Genomic DNA, 20,634 nt, shown 5'->3' with positions numbered 1-20,634 from the left:
CAATCAATCAATCAATCAATCAATCAATCAATCAATCAATGTCTACAGCACTACACAGTGTGTAATGTGATGTCTCTACAGCACCAGTGTGTAATGTGCAATCTATTAATAACATTTTCAAGCCTTTGAATACAGTAATTAAATTTAGTCCAATGAAATGAGGACTATTGTTTTTATAGTGGTACTATGTGCACAAATGACCAAATGTTACACACTTACACACACACACACACTGCAATACCGTGTGTAACCACAAGAGCGTTCACATGCAATATCGTGTGTAACCACAAGGGCACACACACACACAGATTCAGGAACCGGACCCCGCCAAGCAAACTCACACACCGCAATACCGTGTGTAACCACAAGGGCACACACAAAGTCTGGAAAATTTACTTCCAGGGGACGTATTTTTTTTCTCAAAAAAAATAGCACTAGGCATATCAGCAAGCTGTTTTCTATTGATTGCAATGCTCGTGCCCGTGGGGACCAGGACTCGGTCCCCACGGGAAAAATGGGTCCCCACGGCGTGAGTGATATGTCAGGTCATGGTCCCCAGCAGGATAGAAAAACAAACACACACACACACACACACACACACACACACACACACACACACACACACACACACACACACAAACACACCCCTTTGCGTAATTCACCCACAGCTCGGGCTGTCGTTGGAGAGACATGATCATAATCAGGCTTTTGTGCACATGAGTCTCCCGAACAATTTAAAACCACAAGTCGATCAGAGCTTCTATAGAGACGGTATAAATATGGAATATTAATACAGTCTAAGACTCTATTCCACTATATATAGCTATAGGTGCTGTATGATGACAATACATTTGAATCTGAGCAAAGCGCTCCAGCGCTACCTATTGAATACGGGGATCCGCTCATGCAATGCAGACCCAGTTGTGCACACGGCTCTCATATTATAATGAGCCCGCGGGGCGTGTCTGTATGCAAATGAATTGTGCAAGAGTGGGATTCATCATTCGACACACCTGGGTAAGAACATATTTGGACGTTAAGAACGGGTTCATGAATGCGGCGGTGGCTTTTCTTATTGTTCTCTTAACAGACGGTTAAGAAACAATATAAGAAAAATAATAAGAGAGTATTGGTGAATGAGGCCCATTGTCTCGAAATGGATTTGGTAGCTGTTTTGTCTGCATGTCTGTCCCCGACACCTGAGAAGGATAGTACTCAGCCCTTCCCATACGACTCAACTGTAGTTCTTTAGACAATTAAGTTAACAATAATTAACACATTTACAAGTCGTATTACATTTTGCAAATAAGGAAACCGATTTCAACATTTCAAAGCACTAGAAATTGCAAATCAAATTAGTTTTGACCTATTTCTGAATCACGCAACATTTTCGGCATTTCTGAAGAATCCTCTCCGCCGAGATGAGGCCGTTCAGACCGTGCCACGTCAAAGGTTGTTGAGATCAGAGGTTCTGTGTAGGATTGTCTAACTGTACATATGGCTGTTTACACTAGTAACTGTTTACCTGCATATATAACTGTCTCTACCAGTGACTGTCTAGTTGCATATATATCTGTTCCCACTAGAGGGCGGTCTAGGCGGAGCCACCCAGGTATACCACCTTGTGGCGAGTATAAAAGCAAAGGTATACTCCCACTTCGTTCTCTCCCCCCATGCCTCTCAGAGAGAGGAGACCTGTATGTTACTGCTGCTTTCCATGTGAATAAAAAGGAACAACGCCAGTTCTATTTCATTCTGGCCTCCGCTCAGTGTCAGTCTGCACTCAACTCGCTCAACTCGCTCCAGTGACGTGCACTGAATAAAAACTTCACAATGTACCTTTACATACCGACATCCGTCTGACCACACCCCCATCCGCTACCTACATAAGCAGGGGTGGGGCCACACACTCATCTCCTTCTCAAATTTCATCCACAAAGATAGTGCCTGTTATATACCCCACTTGACGTGGAGAAAATATTTAGTCTGAGGAAAGGAAAACAGAAGAACAAGGAGATACGTTGACATTATATCTTTATTTTCTCTCTCACTATTTTCGAGAAAATACGGCGATATTGTCTTCGTCACTGGAGTGTCTGGAAGATGATGATCATTCTGACCTCCACCGGCTTTTTCGTATTAGGGGCTCGCGCCGCTGACATACTCCCCAACTGCAGTCCTCCTTGCTGCGGCTGGATGGGTATTGGACCCTCCGGTCATACAGCTGGACTGTGGGAAGCACCGGCTGTTGTGAGAAATCGGTTGCTTCCGGGTGGGGTAAGTACTGTTTTGCTTGCGAGCACTGGTTGTCTGTTTATGCTATGGGGGTTAGCTGACAATTTTATGAACGCCGACTCCGGACTGGGGTCCTCTGCTCGGCTTCTTAAGCGGCGGACGGAGGATCTTGGTCTGACGCCCATGATGGTCAACCTAGTGGGCCGCGACCGAGTCCTGGTTAAAACCCGGTTTTCTCTGGACGAGCGGATGCTTCTCTGTCCCGTGCAGGCCCCATCTTTCACATAAATGTGGAAGTACACCCTAACGAGGAAATGTGGGCATAGGATCTTCTTTATCGGGAGTTCCATGTTCAAGTCGGCTGCAGCCCGGATGGGAATTGTGCTGGCTCCGCTGTATGTCTGGTAAATCACAGTTGAAAACTGTGTTTGACATTTCTTTTTCTCTTCCCTCTTAGGATGGGGAGGGACTCAGGCGGCGGCTTGTCTGAAGTGTGGCTTGTTATGTCGTTGTGTACAGTTCAGGTGATAGCTGCTTAGCTGGCGTGCTAGTTTGTGGCCTACTGTTGTTAGCCAGTCAGCTGTTAGCTGCGGCGCTAGCTCGTTGTGTTCACCAGGCTAGTAAACGTTAGCTTGTTGCTATCAGTCGGACGGCTGTTAGCTTAATGCTACACTGTTGAAAACGTTACTGTGACTATAACATGCCTTAAACACTCTGACTACGACGTCATCTTTGACAGAGGATGTTAGTCGACCCTACACCTACGCCAGTGCCAGCGAGGACTTCGTCAACGGCGGCTGGGTGGCGTAGCGGACATACCCTCGTCACCAACGCAGGAGATGCTGGGTTCAACTCGGTGTCCCGTTAACCAGTGTTGCTGTAGGAGTCTTCCGGACTTTAAACACTTCTTCTTTTCTTCCCTTCTAAATGTTTTGTAATAACGATGTTTCCAAAACATGTGTTGCTGCAATACATTGAAGATACGACGCGTGTTGTGTGTGAATTGTCTTGTCACTGGTATAGCTTTTCTCTCTGTAGTAAATCGGCGTTGTTTTTTACATGTGTAAAAATGAACTGGTTTGGTTGTGATGAGAACATGTGTGTTCATGTAACGTTGTACCGTGGGTGAACTCACAACTAAGAGGGTTAATTAACCTGTAAAGCTATGCTTAGTGACATGTGATTGAGGAATGAATCTTTTTTCTCAGCCTGTGATGACAATGAACAGCATGTTCACACATTGACAGAGGTGCCTGTTCGCCTTGGTCGTATCAAGGGTAAGATAGGAGGGGTGACCCCCCGGTTTCCCTGGGGCTTCCCCCCCTCCTCTCAGACATGTTTGGTTACAATATATTGTGTCACTGTGTTTGTGGGGATACGATGTAATCCTCAGCTTAATTGCTGGGGTTGTGCTTTCTGCTTGAGAAACAATTTTTTCCTAAAAAAAAGGTTGTTTGGTCACTTATCATGTGTGCTTAGCAAGGTCTGTGGCCATTACATAATCGAGGACTTCTGTCTTCTCTCGTTATGAAAAACGGCGTTCCTCTGTAGTAAGAGTGTACTTTTGCCATTTTCTGTTGTGATGAAGGGTTGTGTGTGTCTTTGTGATCTACAACTGGGTTAGGTTTGGCCCACAGAAGCACATGTGTATGTCTGGACCGGGGCTCTTAAAAGGGCCCTCTCTGTTCTGTGTTTTTTCCTTAGTAAAACTCAGGTAGCAGGTTAGTACATGAGCTATGTGAGGCTGTTAGATGCTTCATGTAGCATGCTATGACTGTGTCATGCTCTATTTGTCATTACATCGTATCATGGGTGAGGGGTCGTAAAGGGATGAACTGGTAATCCTTGCCTCCCCTTTTCTGATTGGTCAGGGGTTAAAACCACCTGTCCTTCAAGGTTCCTGTCACGTTGCTGTTCGGCACGTTACAGGGTAGAGGGGGGGGGGGGAGTTTCCTGGTCCCACGCCCTGGAAGATTGGGCGTGTGCACCGCGGAAATTCCCCCGCCATAGAGTACGTCACTGAGCACGTCTCTATTGGTAAGACTTCCGTGGGTTGTTCAGGTCCATGTTATGGATCTGTTTCAGGGAGTTGTCAGAGCTCCTCCTCACGAAGCTCCTCCTCAGGGAGAAGTGCCTTCTGTGAGTTCGGACTCTCCTTCCCAGTGAGGGAGCCTCCTCAGAGTTCAGAGCCTCCTCCTCAGATTGTCAAGGTGAGTAGAACTTCAAAAAAGGAGTTCTGCTATATTATGTGTGTATTCGATTCAATTCGATTATTGAGTGTGTATTGGTTCAGTGCCTCCTCCTCAGAGAGCTCTAACCCAAGTGTTACATAGCTCAATGTTGCAATATATTCTTTTCAATCTATACAGCTCGCGTGGGAAGTCTCTCTGGGGATTTCCGTCTCCTCCCTGTGGCGAGGGTGGCGGGATGTAAAAATGTAAAAAAAATTTACCCTCAGCTGTGTCACGTGGGATTCATGTCAGTCTGTGTTTCTTTATTTTTTAAATAAAAAGAGGAAAGAACATGAAGCACGACGGCTCCCTGTCGTTCTCCCAGGCGACTTGGAGGAACAATGTCTGGTGTCTTGCTAGACTATCCATTGATGTGTTTGGGTCTCGACGCGTACATAGTGCTGGCTCGGGGTGTTTCTGTTAAGAATCACGCAGGGGGCTAAGTACGCCTTGGTTGCTCGTTATTAAAACAGCGTTTTTATAGGGCAACTGGGATGGAGTTTTGTCTCTTCCGAGCGCCAGTTTACTAGGTTGTCTCGATGAATTCTCGTTCATATCTGGGGGATGTTAACGGAATAGATCAGAACATAGGTAGAGGGGTCTCACGCCCTTGGGGTGGGCCACTGAGCGCGGTACAAATGGGACCGTCTGGGTGGCGCCCTCTTTTCATGTTTTAGATCGACACGCATACCTACCCCCTCTTCTGGAGTGGGCATGTCGGCGTGGTTAGGGCACGGGACTGGTTCTGGTCGCGCTGGTCCAGGTCAGTTAACCCGTTGTCTGCCGGGGATGCAGATCTGCTGTTCTGGTACCCTGAGGGACTTGTGCTTTTTTCGGCGGGAAAAATGCCGGGTCGGCCCGGGTGTCACAGGGTTAGGCGTTATGGAGACCCTTTGTTGGGTACACGTTGTACCTGGCACTATCCTAAGGGGCTGGTTCTCCTTTCTTCGCTCCTCTCTCACGCATGGCGAAGAGGGGGCTGTTGGGGTGGTCTTCTGGACCTCCTCTGGTAACCCTGTGTGCTTCCCGAGCCGCCGGGCCCAGTCCGAAGTAATGTTTCGTTGAAACCGTAGGCCTGGGATAACCCTTTTTGGAAACTGAAACACTTGTACTGCGGTATAGCTGGTGTATACCCGCAGGTGTGTTTTGGAGTTTTTTCTTGAGGGGTTATAGGAACAACCACCGTCTGTGTACCGAGAGGGTGGTTGATTCCCTGGTGTGTTGGAGCAGAGTCAACTCCCGGGTTACCCGGTTGAGTGTGCCCCTGCACGTTCATGACGTCTGCCGATCATGTCAGCCTTCTCTGCCTCGACCCCTCTGGGTGGGTTTTTTTTTATGGAGGCTTTGTCATGGTGCGCAACAATGCCAGCATACGCCCCTTCCGCCGGGGGGGCTGTTTTCAGTTGACCCCTTTGGCGCCTGTCTCGTCCGCAGTGCTCCAGGCTCGGGTCTACAGCCTGCTGCCTGGTTTCCCCGGTGCGCTGCCTGCTTCCGTTGGTTAACTTTTTGAATGCTTTACGGCCATGCTGACTGCCTGTGTTGCAGGGTCAGTGTGCCAGGCGGTGTACTAATGGGGGGAAAGGGCCCGCTCTTGGAGGGGCCCTGTCCGAATACGCTGGCGATGTGGGGGGCGGTGTCACTAAGTGACCGCCTGGTGGGGTCTTGATGCCTGGCGTCATTGACCTCTCCGGGCCCCCTTTTTCCAGGGGATCCAGTCCCTTCAGTGGGTCTGGGTCTTCCTTCGCGCTCCGCTGCTACGGCCTTGCCACGGGGTTGAGTTTGCTCTTGACCCCGTGATTTTGGGGGCAGTAACGAGGGTTGTTCCTTCCGTTCGTTCCCTGGTGGCATGCGGGTTGTGCGTGTGCGTAGTCGTGGGGTCAAGCCACGGTCTGCTCACCCTGTGCGTTGAGTTGCTTGAGTTCCTCTTCGCATGGTCGGATCCGTCTCCCTCCCGTCCTCCAATAGGGAGGGTATCCCTCCATTAGGGAGTGTCGGGGGGCTCGGTCCTCCCCGGTCTGATGGTTGTGGGGGGCCTCAGCGGGGTACATTTGTCGAGCTTCTGGCTTCCGCTCAGCTCCTCTTGTGCAGACTGACGCTGAGCGGAGGCCAGAATGAAATAGAACGTAAGGTTATGTATATAACCAAGTTCTATGAATTCTGGTGACGCTCAGCGTCAGGACGCCGCTGCGGCCCTTGATTTTTCCTTGTGGTGACATTTTTGGGAAGGAGATGAGTGTGTGGCCCCACCCCTGCTTATGTAGGTAGCGGATGGGGGTGTGGTCAGATGGATGTCGGTATGTAAAGGGAAAATTGTGAAGTTTTTATTCAGTGCACGTCACTGGAGTGAGTTGAGCGAGTTGAGTTCAGACTGACGCTGAGCGTCACCAGAATTCATAGAACTTGGTTATATACATAACCTTACGTTAAGGCTCAAGATAGAAACCATGCCTCTTGACCACATTATTGTTGCCCTATAGTCGAATTCTGTTAACAAAGGTGTCCTCCCGCCCATGGGAGGTCCGACCTCAGAGGGTTTTTTAAGGAAAGTAATCTATGAGTTTCTGATTCTGCCATTACTCTAATACTCTAAAATTATGACAGCTTTAGATATTGCCATTTGTTTAAAAACCTCTGGGGGTTACTTAGCAGGGGCTCTAGATAATTTTAAGAGGTGAAGGGGCCAAAATACCTACTGATAAGCCCTTGATGGCATGCAGCTTATAATATAATGACTAGAGAGACCTGAAGGTTTACATACAGATACTGTAGAATTGGCTTTGGATACAAATTGTAGCATAGGCTATAATATCAAACAAATGTTACTCTTGTATGCTGTTTACTTTATGAGTCTGGTCCTCATGGTTAGTGTCGTATATTCTAAGTCAATACATTAGATTAATTCACAGTGCATTGAGGTTGCTAACTGGAGGGAAGAAAGACACAGAATGATAGTGATGGTCCTCATCTGACTCCAAAATAGCCAGTAGAGAATAAACGGTGTAGTCAGACGAAAAGAGTTCTATAGTTCAACTCAAATGATTTATTGCCTCTGGGCCCAAAGGTGAATAAACGGTTGTTTACATACAGGGATTATTTCATAGTACATCAAACAGGCTGTACAAAGGATTGTTGAGGTGTGTATCATTAGAGCCCATTCACAGTGGCTTTCTCACATCATACAAGTCTGTACTTATAACAATAGTCCTGTTACATCAATGAAATAGACTATACCTTTGCCATCACATAGTTAAACCTGGTCTCAACTAGGGACCTTACCTTTAAACTAAACATCACCAACAGTGACTCTATGGTTTACTTACGTCATGGCAAACAGCATAGTCTCTGGAGCAGGGAGGCCAGCACCCCCTGGGGTTTCGGGTATCTGTCTGGCCTACCTTCTAATAATGCCTTCTGGTTTATATACTATGGCATCAACCAATAATAGCACGTCCATATATTAAGTTGGTCCAATCCGGTTGTCTTGATTCTACCAACAGGCGTTTTCTCTGTTGGGGCGGTCTGGTCCTTGCACAATGGGGGTTGGTTTTCTGCAGCCCCAGGGGGGTCCTATGGCCCCCTCCTTTTGGGCTATGGCTTCTTGATGAGTTAACAGTTTTAACACTAGAACCTTTAGATTTAATGTAATGAGTTACATATACATTCAGCATTAACCCAATGTGGCGTTGTCTATATTTTAATACCAAATTGCCTATATGAAATATCACAAACCTGCTTTTGCCAGACTGAATTTATGGTTCTAAGTTTTACATTCTATAAAGCTTTTACAAAAAGAGTGAAATAACATTGTTACTTTCATAACCAGGTGACATTCTAAATTACATTCAAATATTATTTTATCTAATAAGTCAGTTACCTTTTAATATAATATTGTTTGAATTAGTTCCAGTCTAACATCCTGTAAGTACATTTCATTCTTTGAATGAACCATTTATCTCAGATATTTGCTGAGCGTGGGAAGATCTAATCTTTCAGTTTCAGTGATGACCCAACAGTGTGTTTTGTCTCTAATCTATAATTGTTTCATTTAGCCTCTTGCTTCTTGGTGCAACTGTCACCCCATGGAAAGGTGTTGTTTGTTCTATAGATTAGCCGTTGCTTGAGTGGGGGGTTGAGTGACTGTTCCTGCTGTTATCAAGTTTGGGCTGGTCTGCTGATGCAACTGTCTCTAGAATGGTTCCTTATTTAGCACTGCAAACCACTCTGCTGCTAAAAGTATACAGCATTTGCATATATTTTCTATTTACAGACATATTGATTATGAAATCCCAGTCAAGGGTACCACATTAGAAAGTTGGCTCCACACAGACACCCACACACACAGGCTTTAACAGTAACTAACGTTAGCGCACTTAGAGACCAGTAGGCTTCATGACAGCAGAGGTCTTAATTTACAGAGATGTACAACGAACAACCAACCCACAAATATCAACTCTGGCTACAATATTGCAGCCAAATATTAAACAGGCTTCACATAATTACACAATTAATATCAAAGAAAATGCACAATCAACAAGATAAGGCGGACAATAACATTTTAACTCACCCTGAACAAATACCATTACTGTGGTTTTCAAATCTGACACTGCTTTCTAAAACGTGCATTCAGCTTTAGGTCATGATGAGATTCATGAGGATAATATTAAATGTCCACAAAGGGAAATTATGAAATATTGTTTGTTGGTGTGATCCTAGCCCTTCCAGATGTTCTGTAATCCAGCTTGGAAAAGCAGTGTCCTTTTGGAAACTTTGAAAAAATACAAAATGTATCCCATGATGCATTGGTTAAGTCTCTCAGAAATTCAGAGGCCATGTTGCCTGTTGCCGAGTAGATTTATGTGGAAATGGGTACAGAGTAACATGAGACTCATCTCACCTCATTTGGGCACAAGTATGTGTGTTCTTTTTTTATATGGCATATCACGCAGCGAAGGGAATGGCTCCCGCCTACCTCTGGTCAATGGTCTCTAACTACACACGCTCAAGACCTCACCACTCTACATCTTTTGGCCACCTCAAGATAAAAAGATTATATAACCTTCTTACTGTCTTCTACTTCTTCTTCTTTCGTGTAACGTCAGAGGTCCATGCACATCATGCACTCTTCCACTAATTCATCTTCCTTATCTATATTACAACCTACTACTAATATGTCTCTACTCAAGCTGTCCCCGATGCCTGTTTTTGGGATTCGAACTTCGTCAGGGTTTTTCAAACCTTCGTTTTTAATAAAATAAAAATTAAAGTAATTTTTTTATCCTCTAACTAAATCCTCAATTTGAATAAAGTATTTTTTTTTATTAAATCAACTTTCTTTAATGAATATAACTCATCAGTTTCATCAACATAAATAATCCAATAAGGGCACGGTTGGTATGAAAGTGATGGTGACGTCTTGATGGAGCGCCGAGTGCCAAGCAGGTGCAGATAGGCTACATAATTTATGATAAATGTTTTATTAAAAATTTTATGACGAGTCATATACTATAATAGTATAATACTATAATATTAGTGTAGCCTAATCTTTATCTGCAACTGTGAAGAAAACCTCCATTGGTTTGAACAGAATGAATAGACACAGAAAAAAAAGAAAAAAAAGATATATATATATATATATATATATATAAAAGAAATAATAATAATATATATATTTGTTTTAATACAAAATTTGAATGTTGATTTAGAATGGACTTCCGGTTTAGCACCAGCATGTAACGGTCGCATTGGTTACAGCTCCTCACCATTTTTTTTTTTTTTTTTGCTTCAAATACCACTTTTTACAACACCAATGTGTTTAAACCTCGACGTATATATAAACTGAGATCTTCAACTAACTATATCGACTGAAAGAATCTGAAAGAATTAAGATGGCAACAAGGAATCAAGTAAAGAAACGCGCAACCGAACTCTCTCCAGAGGATCCGCCATTGGATACGAGCTCTGTGCGGGAAATGGCAGGAGAGATTGAGAGAAAAACAGCTGATATTGCCACTTCTTCCATCGTCCCAGCCACCTCATCCGATATAGAGTCTCTTGCTAAGCTAAGAAAGATCTTAACCGATAAGGTTGATATGATCGGCGCTAAGGTTGAGAAGGTTGATGCTAAGGTTGATGCTATCAAAGAATCTATCGAATCCAAAATCGAAGATTTGAAAACGGCAGCTGCAGTACAAACCGAATGCACTACTGTAGTTGAAACCACCTTGATTGAACACACACAGAGATTCATTACGGGCGATGAGGCTTTACATGACGGCATCGGGGAACTAACAGAGAAGATAGATGAGGTCAACGGGAAGCTAACAGCTAAGATATTCGAAATGGAACGTCATTCCCGTAGATTTAATATCCGTATAGTAGGACTGGATGAATCAGTTGACTGCACAAACGACTCGTTCGCGACAGTGTTAGCTCAAATTCTAGGACCAGTTATCCTCTCTACACTACCGATAGTGGATCAGCGCTACAGAATTGGCATCCGAGACAACATCAACAATAAAGCGAGAGTGATTATTGCTAGCCTACGTCAAACTGGAATAAGAGATACGATTATCCGGGCGGCACGAATGAAGAGGGGAAATCTGCAATACAACGAGAAACCAGTGTACTTCTACGAGGATTTCTGCCGCGAGGTTGTGTCCCTACGAGCCAGTTACAAGAAAGTGATGTCTCGTCTTTTTGAGAAGGGGTTCCCACCTACACTACACTACCCTGCGATTCTTTCCATCATGGATAAAATGGAATAAGGGTAAAGCTTTCCTCGCCTGAAGAAGCCGAGGATTACATGAGGGACCCACTAGGCGGAGGAGGCTAAGTCTTATTCTTCTTTTTTATTTTTTGATTACTTCGTTATAATTTGGACACCAAAAGTGGCATCAAACAAGTGTGGTACCCTTGACTGGGATTTCATAATCAATATGTCTGTAAATAGAAAATATATGCAAATGCCTTGTATACTTTTTAGCAGCAGAGTGGTTTGCAGGGCTAAATGAGGAACGATTCTAGAGACAGTTGCATCAGATAACAGCAGGAACAGTCATTTCAACCCCCACTAGCAGATGGACTCAACACTAGAACAAAAGTAACTGAAAAGTCACACCCAACTGTTAGCAAAGTTCAGCAGAGACCAGATAACTGGCTCTGATAGTATAAGACAGGAATAAAGATCATTAATCAATAGCACATGTTTCAAAGTGAAATGAAAAAAGCATGATAGTTGATTGGCGTTGATTGGATTGACAACTCTATAAAGAAACCAAGAAAAACATTTATATAGATATTTAGAATTAAGAATCCTGGTATATTTATCACAGTTATATTACAAAGTTTCAGTCTGATAAATAAAGGTTGGTGCTGTCTCCTATGATGTTTGGTATCAGCCTAGAAGCAATGAATGTACTGGGGTGATATTAGAGATCTATAGGTCATTGCATGAACCATGTACATTGGAAAATCAAAATGGTACACCAAGGAATGTTAAAGTGTTTGATTCATTCAAAGGGGAGAAAATGAGCTCTCCCTCACAAAAGGGGACACATGCCACAGGACCCACCCCCTGGGCTGAGGAAACCAGCTCATCTCTGCCACAAACAACAGGAAAAATACATGACCTTATTTGGAAGAAAAAATACATGACCTTATTTGGAAGAGGCAGACTCAGAACTCCTGTTAGTAGAATCAAGACAACCAATTGAAACAAAACTCCATATATATAGAATGTAACTGATTGGTTGATGCTATAGTATATAAACCAGAATGCATTGTTAGAGAGAGCAGGCCAGACAGATACCCGAAACCCCAGGGGGTGCTGCGCCTCCCTGCTCCACAGAATATGCTGTTTGCCATGATGTAAGTGGACCATGAGATCACTGTTTTGTTGTGATATAGTGTAAATGTATCTTAGACCAGGTTTAACTATGTGATGGCAAAGGTATAGTCTATTTCATTGATGTAATAGGACTATTGTTATATGTACAGACTTGTTTGATGTGAGAAAGCCACTGTGAATGGGCTCCAATGATACACACCTCAACAATCCTTTGTACAGCCTGTTTGATGTACTATGAAATAATCCCTGTATGTAAACAACCTTTTATTCTCTTTGGGCCCTGCGCCAATAAATCATTTGAGTTGAACTATAGAACTCTTGTCTTCTGACTGCACCATTTATCCTCTGAGCGGGGGGCCAGGTTGGACTTATGTGAACAGATGTTGTAACTGAGGGGTACAATTCCCTGACTGTATTGATAAGTATGGTATCATTAAACCACTACCGCTTTATGTACTTTAATTACTGGCCATACAGTACACGATATATGAATATGATGAACACTTCCCACAATGAAATCGGTTCCAGTCAAAGGTATTAATCAAGTATTTAATGGAGCAAAAGGTACATAGGATACTTTACATTATTCTTTGAATGCACTTGTAAGGCAAAGGAGTATGCGTAGGCAAATCAATAACGAATGTCCATTCTCTGGTTACGCAGGAGGTAATTATACAACCTGAATCTTAGGGAATTATATCTATGGTACACTAGTGATAGCGGGAGATACTGGAAGGGGTTCCCACTGGTTGTAAGCCAGCAAGGGGGGGTAGAAGATCTGTCGGTAGTAGGACGTCTGGTCAACGATGACTAGGGAGACTTCAGGTACAGAAGCCGGTGCAGTAGCCTCTTGATCCACAGACGAATACAGCTTGGTTCTCTTGTAGACTGTAGCTCCACAGGGAAGAAAGCTAGGCGGCCTCAGGCTCTCTGAGCGCCGACTCGACTTGACTCCTCTCGGGGTAAATCCAACACGTGCAGGCGTCGGCGATTATCCGCTCCATAAATCATAGGACCAAAGCAAATATATTCCAGCCGCAAAGGGCTATGTAGTCGTCGGGTAGATTAATCCAGTGTACATGTCCATACGGCTCTCGCCTAGGTCTCCTCGGGTGAAAGCGCCATGCGGTCGGCCCAGCCTGGATAAGAACTCTAGCTAATACGAGAAAGCGTTGGAGATGCTGGTCACTATAGAATTCTAACCGCATGATACACTATACACAAATAGACTATTAAAGACTCAATAGAAATATGTCGCACTCGACGGTATAGCGCCAAACTCTGACAATTCAGTTACTAATTCGCACGCGGTCTCGATGCTCTATTCTGAGGCCAAACAGGCCATACTTCACCGCATGTTGTATCGTGGGTGAGGCTTCAACTTATCGGTAACATACTAAGGACGAAGGGTACGGAGGTAAGGGGCTAAGGGGCTTCTATATTCACCTGCGCCGTATTTATACGCACGGTACACAAACTAGTTCCACTCTCATTTCTGTCGCGTATCCCTGGGCAAGGGCGGGCATGTCCAGACACATCTTGACGGTGACTTTGAACCTGGCTCCGGAGGCCGGTCCCTGGCGCCGGTGGACCGCTGTCCAATAGGAGAACGAACTATTATGGTCTGGGCTAAAGGGATATTCCGTGTATATGTACAAGGAATATACAGGGGATATCAAACGATATACAAATACTATGCAATATATATCAATAAATAAATATATATATTCGGTTTAATCTGATCCTTTGTAACAGATGTGGTACGCCGGTTTGGGAAAAAAGTCCAGGCTAAGATAACCGTCTGTGAGTCTGACGACAGGTGGTCATGGGACAAAAAGATGACTAGACCTGAGTCATGTGACCTGGCCTGAAACATGGCTACAGCTGTTAGCTGGTGTCATGTACTTGATTGACAAACCTGATTGGACCAAAATGTACTACTTGATTTCTATACATACTAACCATACAAGATTTTTCATATTAAAATAAAAATCATAAATATTTTCATTATTCTTTGGTACATATCATTAATGGGCTTTTAATCCTCAGGGCTCATAGCCAGAGGCTTGAATATAATAATATTTGAATATGCTAAAAACAATTAAAAATAATTTTAATCTAAAAATCACAAATTTAATACCCAGTATTCTTAATCTACAGGAAAGTTTGTTCCCACACTCTTTAGATGATCTGGTTGAGAGAAAACACACATTAGCATCACAATATTCACTTTTCATTCATATTTTCTTCCTGCTAATTCTTTCTTAAAAATAGTTCAATCACATTTTGCATAATTCATCTATTGGCTTTCTCATCTATCCTCCCCCCTTTATGACCACATAATGGTCATAACCTTACCACCTTGGTCTCCACAGCTCCATGGGCAGGGCAAGCAGACAGAACACCCAAGGATACATTTTTTTCCCCACTACTTAACCTAGCGCCTATCTTCCCTAATCTATGTGTATGACCTTACCTTATCCCTGCGTTGTGTTAATCTATCCGCCCTTTGTCTGTGCTTCCTATCAAATCAAATGTGCACAACACAAAGACCATCAGTATCTGTTCAGTCATCTTCCCTGTTCCCTACAACCCAACCAAAATTTCACAATCCCCAGAGGATCTTGTCCACACATTTTCTGCTCAGCCCCCAGACCGGCTCCGCCCCCCTCCTTAGTGCCTAGCAGCTAACAGCTGCAGCCATGTTTCAGGCCAGGTTACATGCCTCTGGTCTAGTCATCTTTTATCCCATGACAACCTGTCGTCAGGCTCTCAGATGGTTCTTTTAGCCTGGACATTTTTCCAAACCACATCTGTTCACATAAATTCAACCTGCCCCCCCCTTCGGGGGGTTTTGTAGAGACGGGGGCAAATGTATACAAGAATCCTCTCACCACAATTTGGTAATTAACCACCATTGGACTGAAGAGAACCAGGAAACAAACTGAAATTTCACTTTACCGTGCCGCATACTTCTAATGTAATGTATTGATCACATGTCCCCTGGGTTGTTCTGCATTCCCTCCCATACTGAGCTGTGAAGACCGAGGTGGTAAGGTTATGACCATTATGTGGTCATAAAGGGGGGATGATAGATGAGAAAGCCAATTGATGAATTATGCAAAATGTGATTGAACTATTTTTAAGAAAGAATTATATTTCTAATCAATATCTAAGGTTATCTACAGTACAATGAGGTTGCTTATCTGGAAAGGAAGTGTTAGGGTTTGTAACCGAACTCAAACGCAACGGCACAGAGAGAGCTTGTTCAGAGTTAGCCAAAGCAAGGGCGTATTTATTTTCTGAGTTACAAGATGGAATTTAGTTGAGCAACCGAACAAACGGGGAATCTGGCATGTGAAGATTGTTGCGGCTCTGCAGATTCTTCCAGTAGGTGGTGGTGAGGAATTGGCTTGTGACGTCTGAAGCCGCTCTGCAGATCCTCCCAGCTTTCACTCCCGGTGGAAACGGAGAGAGAGAGAAATCTGAGTTAGCCCAGCGCACAACAGAAACAGAGAGGTGACTGATCCAGTATACATCCAAGTGACTTGATCTTCGGTGTACCACACACAGTTAGCAGAGTCCAGAGAAAAAACAATACGGTAATCCAAGGTGTAAATCCAACACAAAAATAGGTGAGAACAGTACAAACAAAAAACGGGATCTCTTCGGTGTTTCACAAACACACAAAAAACTGATGATCCAAAAGAACTGTTTCCAAAAACTCACCAGAGCGCAACGCGTAAAGCGGGCAGATAACGAGGCGCAGCTCAGAACGGGAAAACCAGGTTCTCCACAGGGATTCTCCACGAAAGTCCTGGAGAGCAAAAGACAGCAAACAGCGACGGGGAAGACAGGCAAATGCAGGAATATTCAGAACGATCCAACATTGATAGTAGGGGGATCAGGGTATATAAAGCCACAGGGCGCTGATTACAAGCTGTGACAGCTGCGGGATGAAATTGATACTTGCTCCAGAAGCGTGTGGCGAGGAGAGCACCAATCAACACGGCACCTTACAGGAACGGAGCGTGTGGCGGGGAATGCAATTAATCAACAAAGTACCTTAATGGAACGGAGCGTGTGGCGGGGAACGGACCAATCATCACAGTACTTTAAGAAGCCTGTGGTGGGGAAAGAACCAATCCTCACAGGAAGAAGGATCATAATGATAGAAATGGTCTTCTCTACTGCTAGAGAAATAAACTGTGCAGCCCAGACAGAAGGAACTATAGTTTAAAACTCATGATTTATTTAGCCTCGGGCCTCAGAGTGAATTCAGAAGGTTGTTTTACATACAAGGATTATTTCATAGTACATCAACACATGTTGTACAAAGGATTAATAAGGTTTGCACATCAAACCCAGTCTGTACATAAAACAGTAGTCATGTTAACATCAATGAAATAGAGAATCTTACTGAGCATTACACATGAGTAAACCTGGTTTCAGATGGATATCTGTATACATGTTTATACTAAACCAACAATGGGTCCATGATTTTACTCACATGTAATCAGCAGTCTGTGTGTGGGCGGTCGTGAGAGACACAGAACCCTAGGGGGTCTGGCCTCCCTCCCTAACACTGCCTTCTCTATTTTATACCCTGATATCCACCAATAATAGCAATCTAGTAGTACATTTTGGTCCAATCAGGTTTTTCTTCTGGGGGCGGTCCGCCCCCCTCCCTGTCCCTCCTTGGGGTCTTCTTCCAGTATATCAACAGCGGGGGTCTTCATGTGACTTTTTGATGACTGGACAGTTTTAACACTAACCTTTTCTAATCTGTACCTTAAATGTAAGAAGTTACATATGTATTCAGCATTAACCCAATGTGGAGTTTGTCTATATTTTAATACCAGATTTCCTATATAAAGTATCACAAGCCTGCTTTTTCCCAGACTGGATTTATTGTTATAATGATTTAGGTTCTAGTGCTTTACAACCAGAGTGAACTGACCCTCTATTACCTTCATAACCAGATTGACATTTAAACAGTGGCGGACTCAGGCTGTTTGAAGGGCAGGGGCGAAAATAAAAAAGGGCACCTACTGCACAACATGGGACCCCATCAGTGAGCAAAAAGCTATGATGCGTCATGTATGGTGAAATAGTCTTCATCCTTGATTAAGATTAACATTAGAATAACATAGACAATCCAGATTAATAGTATAACCACACCTCTATGATAAAAACACACAGGGAACAATACACCTTTAACATTAACAGTTGAACAGTTAAAGTTAATTAGAGTGCCGTTGAGCTTCTTCCTTTCTCTCTCCTCCCCTTCTCTCCTCATGTCCTCTCCTCCTGTACTCCCCCTCTCCTCTCATTCTCTCCTCCTGTCCTCTCCTCCCCTTCTCTCCTCCTATACTCCCCTACTCTCCTCCTGTACTCCCCTTCTCTCCTCCTATACTCCCCTTCTCTCCTCCTGTCCACTCCTTCTCTCCTCCTGTCCTCTCCTCTCCTTCTCTCCTCCTGTCCTTTACTCTCCTTCCCTCATCCTGTCCTCTCCTCCTGTCCTCTCCTTCTCTCCATCTCTCTCCCTATCTTCCCCATTCTCTCCATTAAACTTACTATATTGTACCACCTGACTCCTCCCTCCTGCCATCCTCTGTCCTCTCCTCTATCACCTCTAATGAAAATATGTTGGTTATTTTTATGGACAGATTTGTATGTGCTGGCTCTCCATTGCTGCAATGGAAGGGAGATGGTGGGTGGGGGAGTCATATCAGAATTCGTCTTTTGGTCCTCTGTTTATATATGTCAATGACCTCATTATGATCAATTGGGATATCCCTCTTAATTGAAAGCAGCATAAGATCAGAGAGCCTTTTTTTCCCCACATCGGTTTCTGAGCTGGGTTTTGATCAGCTTCAGTTTAGAGAATGATCGCTCTACTGAAGCAGTTGTCACTGGTATTGTAGCATATGTTTTGAGGAGCATGGTTACATTTGGGAAAACAGATTCCACATCATTGTCTTTAAGGCACTTAAGCGCAGCTTTGACATTGTTGGAGGGGAGAGCATATGAAGAGTGGAATACCTTGAGTTCGGTGACAACATTCTCTTCCTCTACATCATAAAACGGGCACACATCTCTGACAGATACAGCAGCTGTGTCGTTTGTCATGCCCTTCCAGTGACTTGAGCTGGTAAGGCAGTGAAGACCTGATAGGATTGACCTAGTAGGCATGTCATCCTTCCCTTTGAATCTTCGGTGTAGCTCATGGGAGAGTATGTCAAGAAAGGTAAAGAACACCTTTCCCCGGTAGTGCTCCTCTAAGTCTTGGACTTGGTAGTCCTCTGTAGCAGATTGAGAGCTATACCTGTACCTTTGAGGTACCTTCCTGCGTCTTGTTTGTCCAGGTATTTCTTCTGGCACCTCAATGCCTGCTGCCTCTGCTTGCCCTTTTGCTTTTGAGAAAAGGACCTTGAACTCCTCATCCTTCCTCATTGCTTTCACTCTTTGTATGACTCCCTCCACAATGGTGTATGATGCTGACAAGTCAAGGTATTTTCTCTGAAGTGAAGCAGATGCGATGGCAGTCTCATTGAAGACAGGTGTGGCAATCTCCATGCATAGCATAAATTCAAAATCTATGCTACGCAAGAGCATCCGGGCATCACCTGCTGCAGAGTCTGGTGGATCACTATCAGCCATGTTCTGAAGCAGCTTCACCACAGCAGAAAGGACCTTCTTCAGGGATCTCATAGCATCTTCTCTACACGCCCACCGTGTGTCAGACAGCCTTTTCAGTGCACAGAGTCTTTAGCCAGGGTACATGGTCTGTTGCATTTTCACAAACGCAGCGTGGCGTTTTGGAGATCTGGATATGAAAGTGTACAGATTTTCAACTAAATTGAAAAACCGAACAAAATGCTGGCTTGATTTGGCACTCTCCACCAAGACCAGGTTGAGACAGTGGGCATGGCAGTGCACGTATAAAGCTTTCTCATTGTGGCTCTGAATTCGCGACTGCAGACCGTTGTAGCTTCCGCTCATATTTGCGGCTCCATCGTAGCCTTGGCCCCTGATGTCTTCCACTTTTAATCCATTCTCCTCAAGGAATGTCATCACAACATTCTCCAATTATTTTGCTGTTGTTCCACTCACATCACAAACTTGTAAAAATCTCTCCTTGATTTCCATCTGATGGACAAAGCGAACAACAAACTAAGGACACTTGTTCGACATGAGAAACATCAGTTGTCTCATCCAAGAGAATGGAGAATATTTTGGAATCTTCCATTTCTTTGAGAATTACTCTTCTGACATAGGTGGCGAGGGCACTGATTATGTCATTCTGTGTCTTGTAGGACAACAGTGATGTCTGTGGTTTTTTCTGTTGAGACTGGATGTGATTGATTTTATCAAGGTGCATTTTGATGGTGGAGTCATATTTTGCAAGTAGCTGTACAAGTTCAAGGAAATTCCCTTTTTTCAAAGATCTACCACTTTCATCATGACCCCTGAACGCCCCATCTTGCCGTGCAAGATACAATGTGATGTCTATCAGTCTTGTCATTAGCTCCCTGGTTCTTTGTCGTTCATGTTCTCTTTTGGCTTGGCCTTCTACGTCTGCCCTCCTGAAAGCCTCTTCCAGTGGTCTCTGTTTGAAGTTGCTCCATCTTACAATGCTTACCATATGTGCTTCTGTTTGTTTATGCTCCTTAATTTTCTCTGAGCCTTTTCTCCAATTGTTAATTTACCCTTAAAATGAAGATAACAGTGTATAACGTTTTATATATAGTTATCCCCAAGCATACCCCATATTTAGCATAAATGTTCACATTTAACCATTAGAGGGGCACCAATAGGGCATGTCCTCTAATTTTCTCCACTCAAAAGGGCACTTTTGCGTGACATTATTTAACCGTCGGGGCACATGGTCAAGTTTAGACCATTGGAAGGGCACCAATGGGCACGTCCTCTAATTTTCAACACTCAAAAAGGGCATTTTAGCGCAATGTTTTCAACTGTGGGGGCGCATGGTCACGTTTAACCATTAGAGGGGCACCAATAGAGCACGTCCTCTAATTTCTTTCACTCAAAAGGGCACTTTTGCGTGATATTATTTAACCGTGGGGCACATGGTCAAGTTTAGACCATTGGAAGAGCACCAATAGGGCACACCTTCAATTTTTTTGCCACTCAAAAGGGCACTTTAGCGCGCATTTTTCAACCGTGGGGGCACCAATAGGGCACATCTTCTAATTTCTTTCACTCAAAAGGGCACTTTAGCGTGCGTTTTTCAACCGTGGGGGCAACAATAGGGCACATCCTCTCATTTCTTTCACTCAAAAGGGCACTTTAGCGCAC

Source organism: Notolepis coatsorum, assembly GCF_963971535.1.
Source record: "Notolepis coatsorum genome assembly, chromosome: 17".
Lineage (NCBI taxonomy): Eukaryota > Metazoa > Chordata > Actinopteri > Aulopiformes > Paralepididae > Notolepis > Notolepis coatsorum.
The sequence above is the reverse complement of the archived record's forward strand: the minus strand, read 5'-3'. Positions refer to the sequence as shown.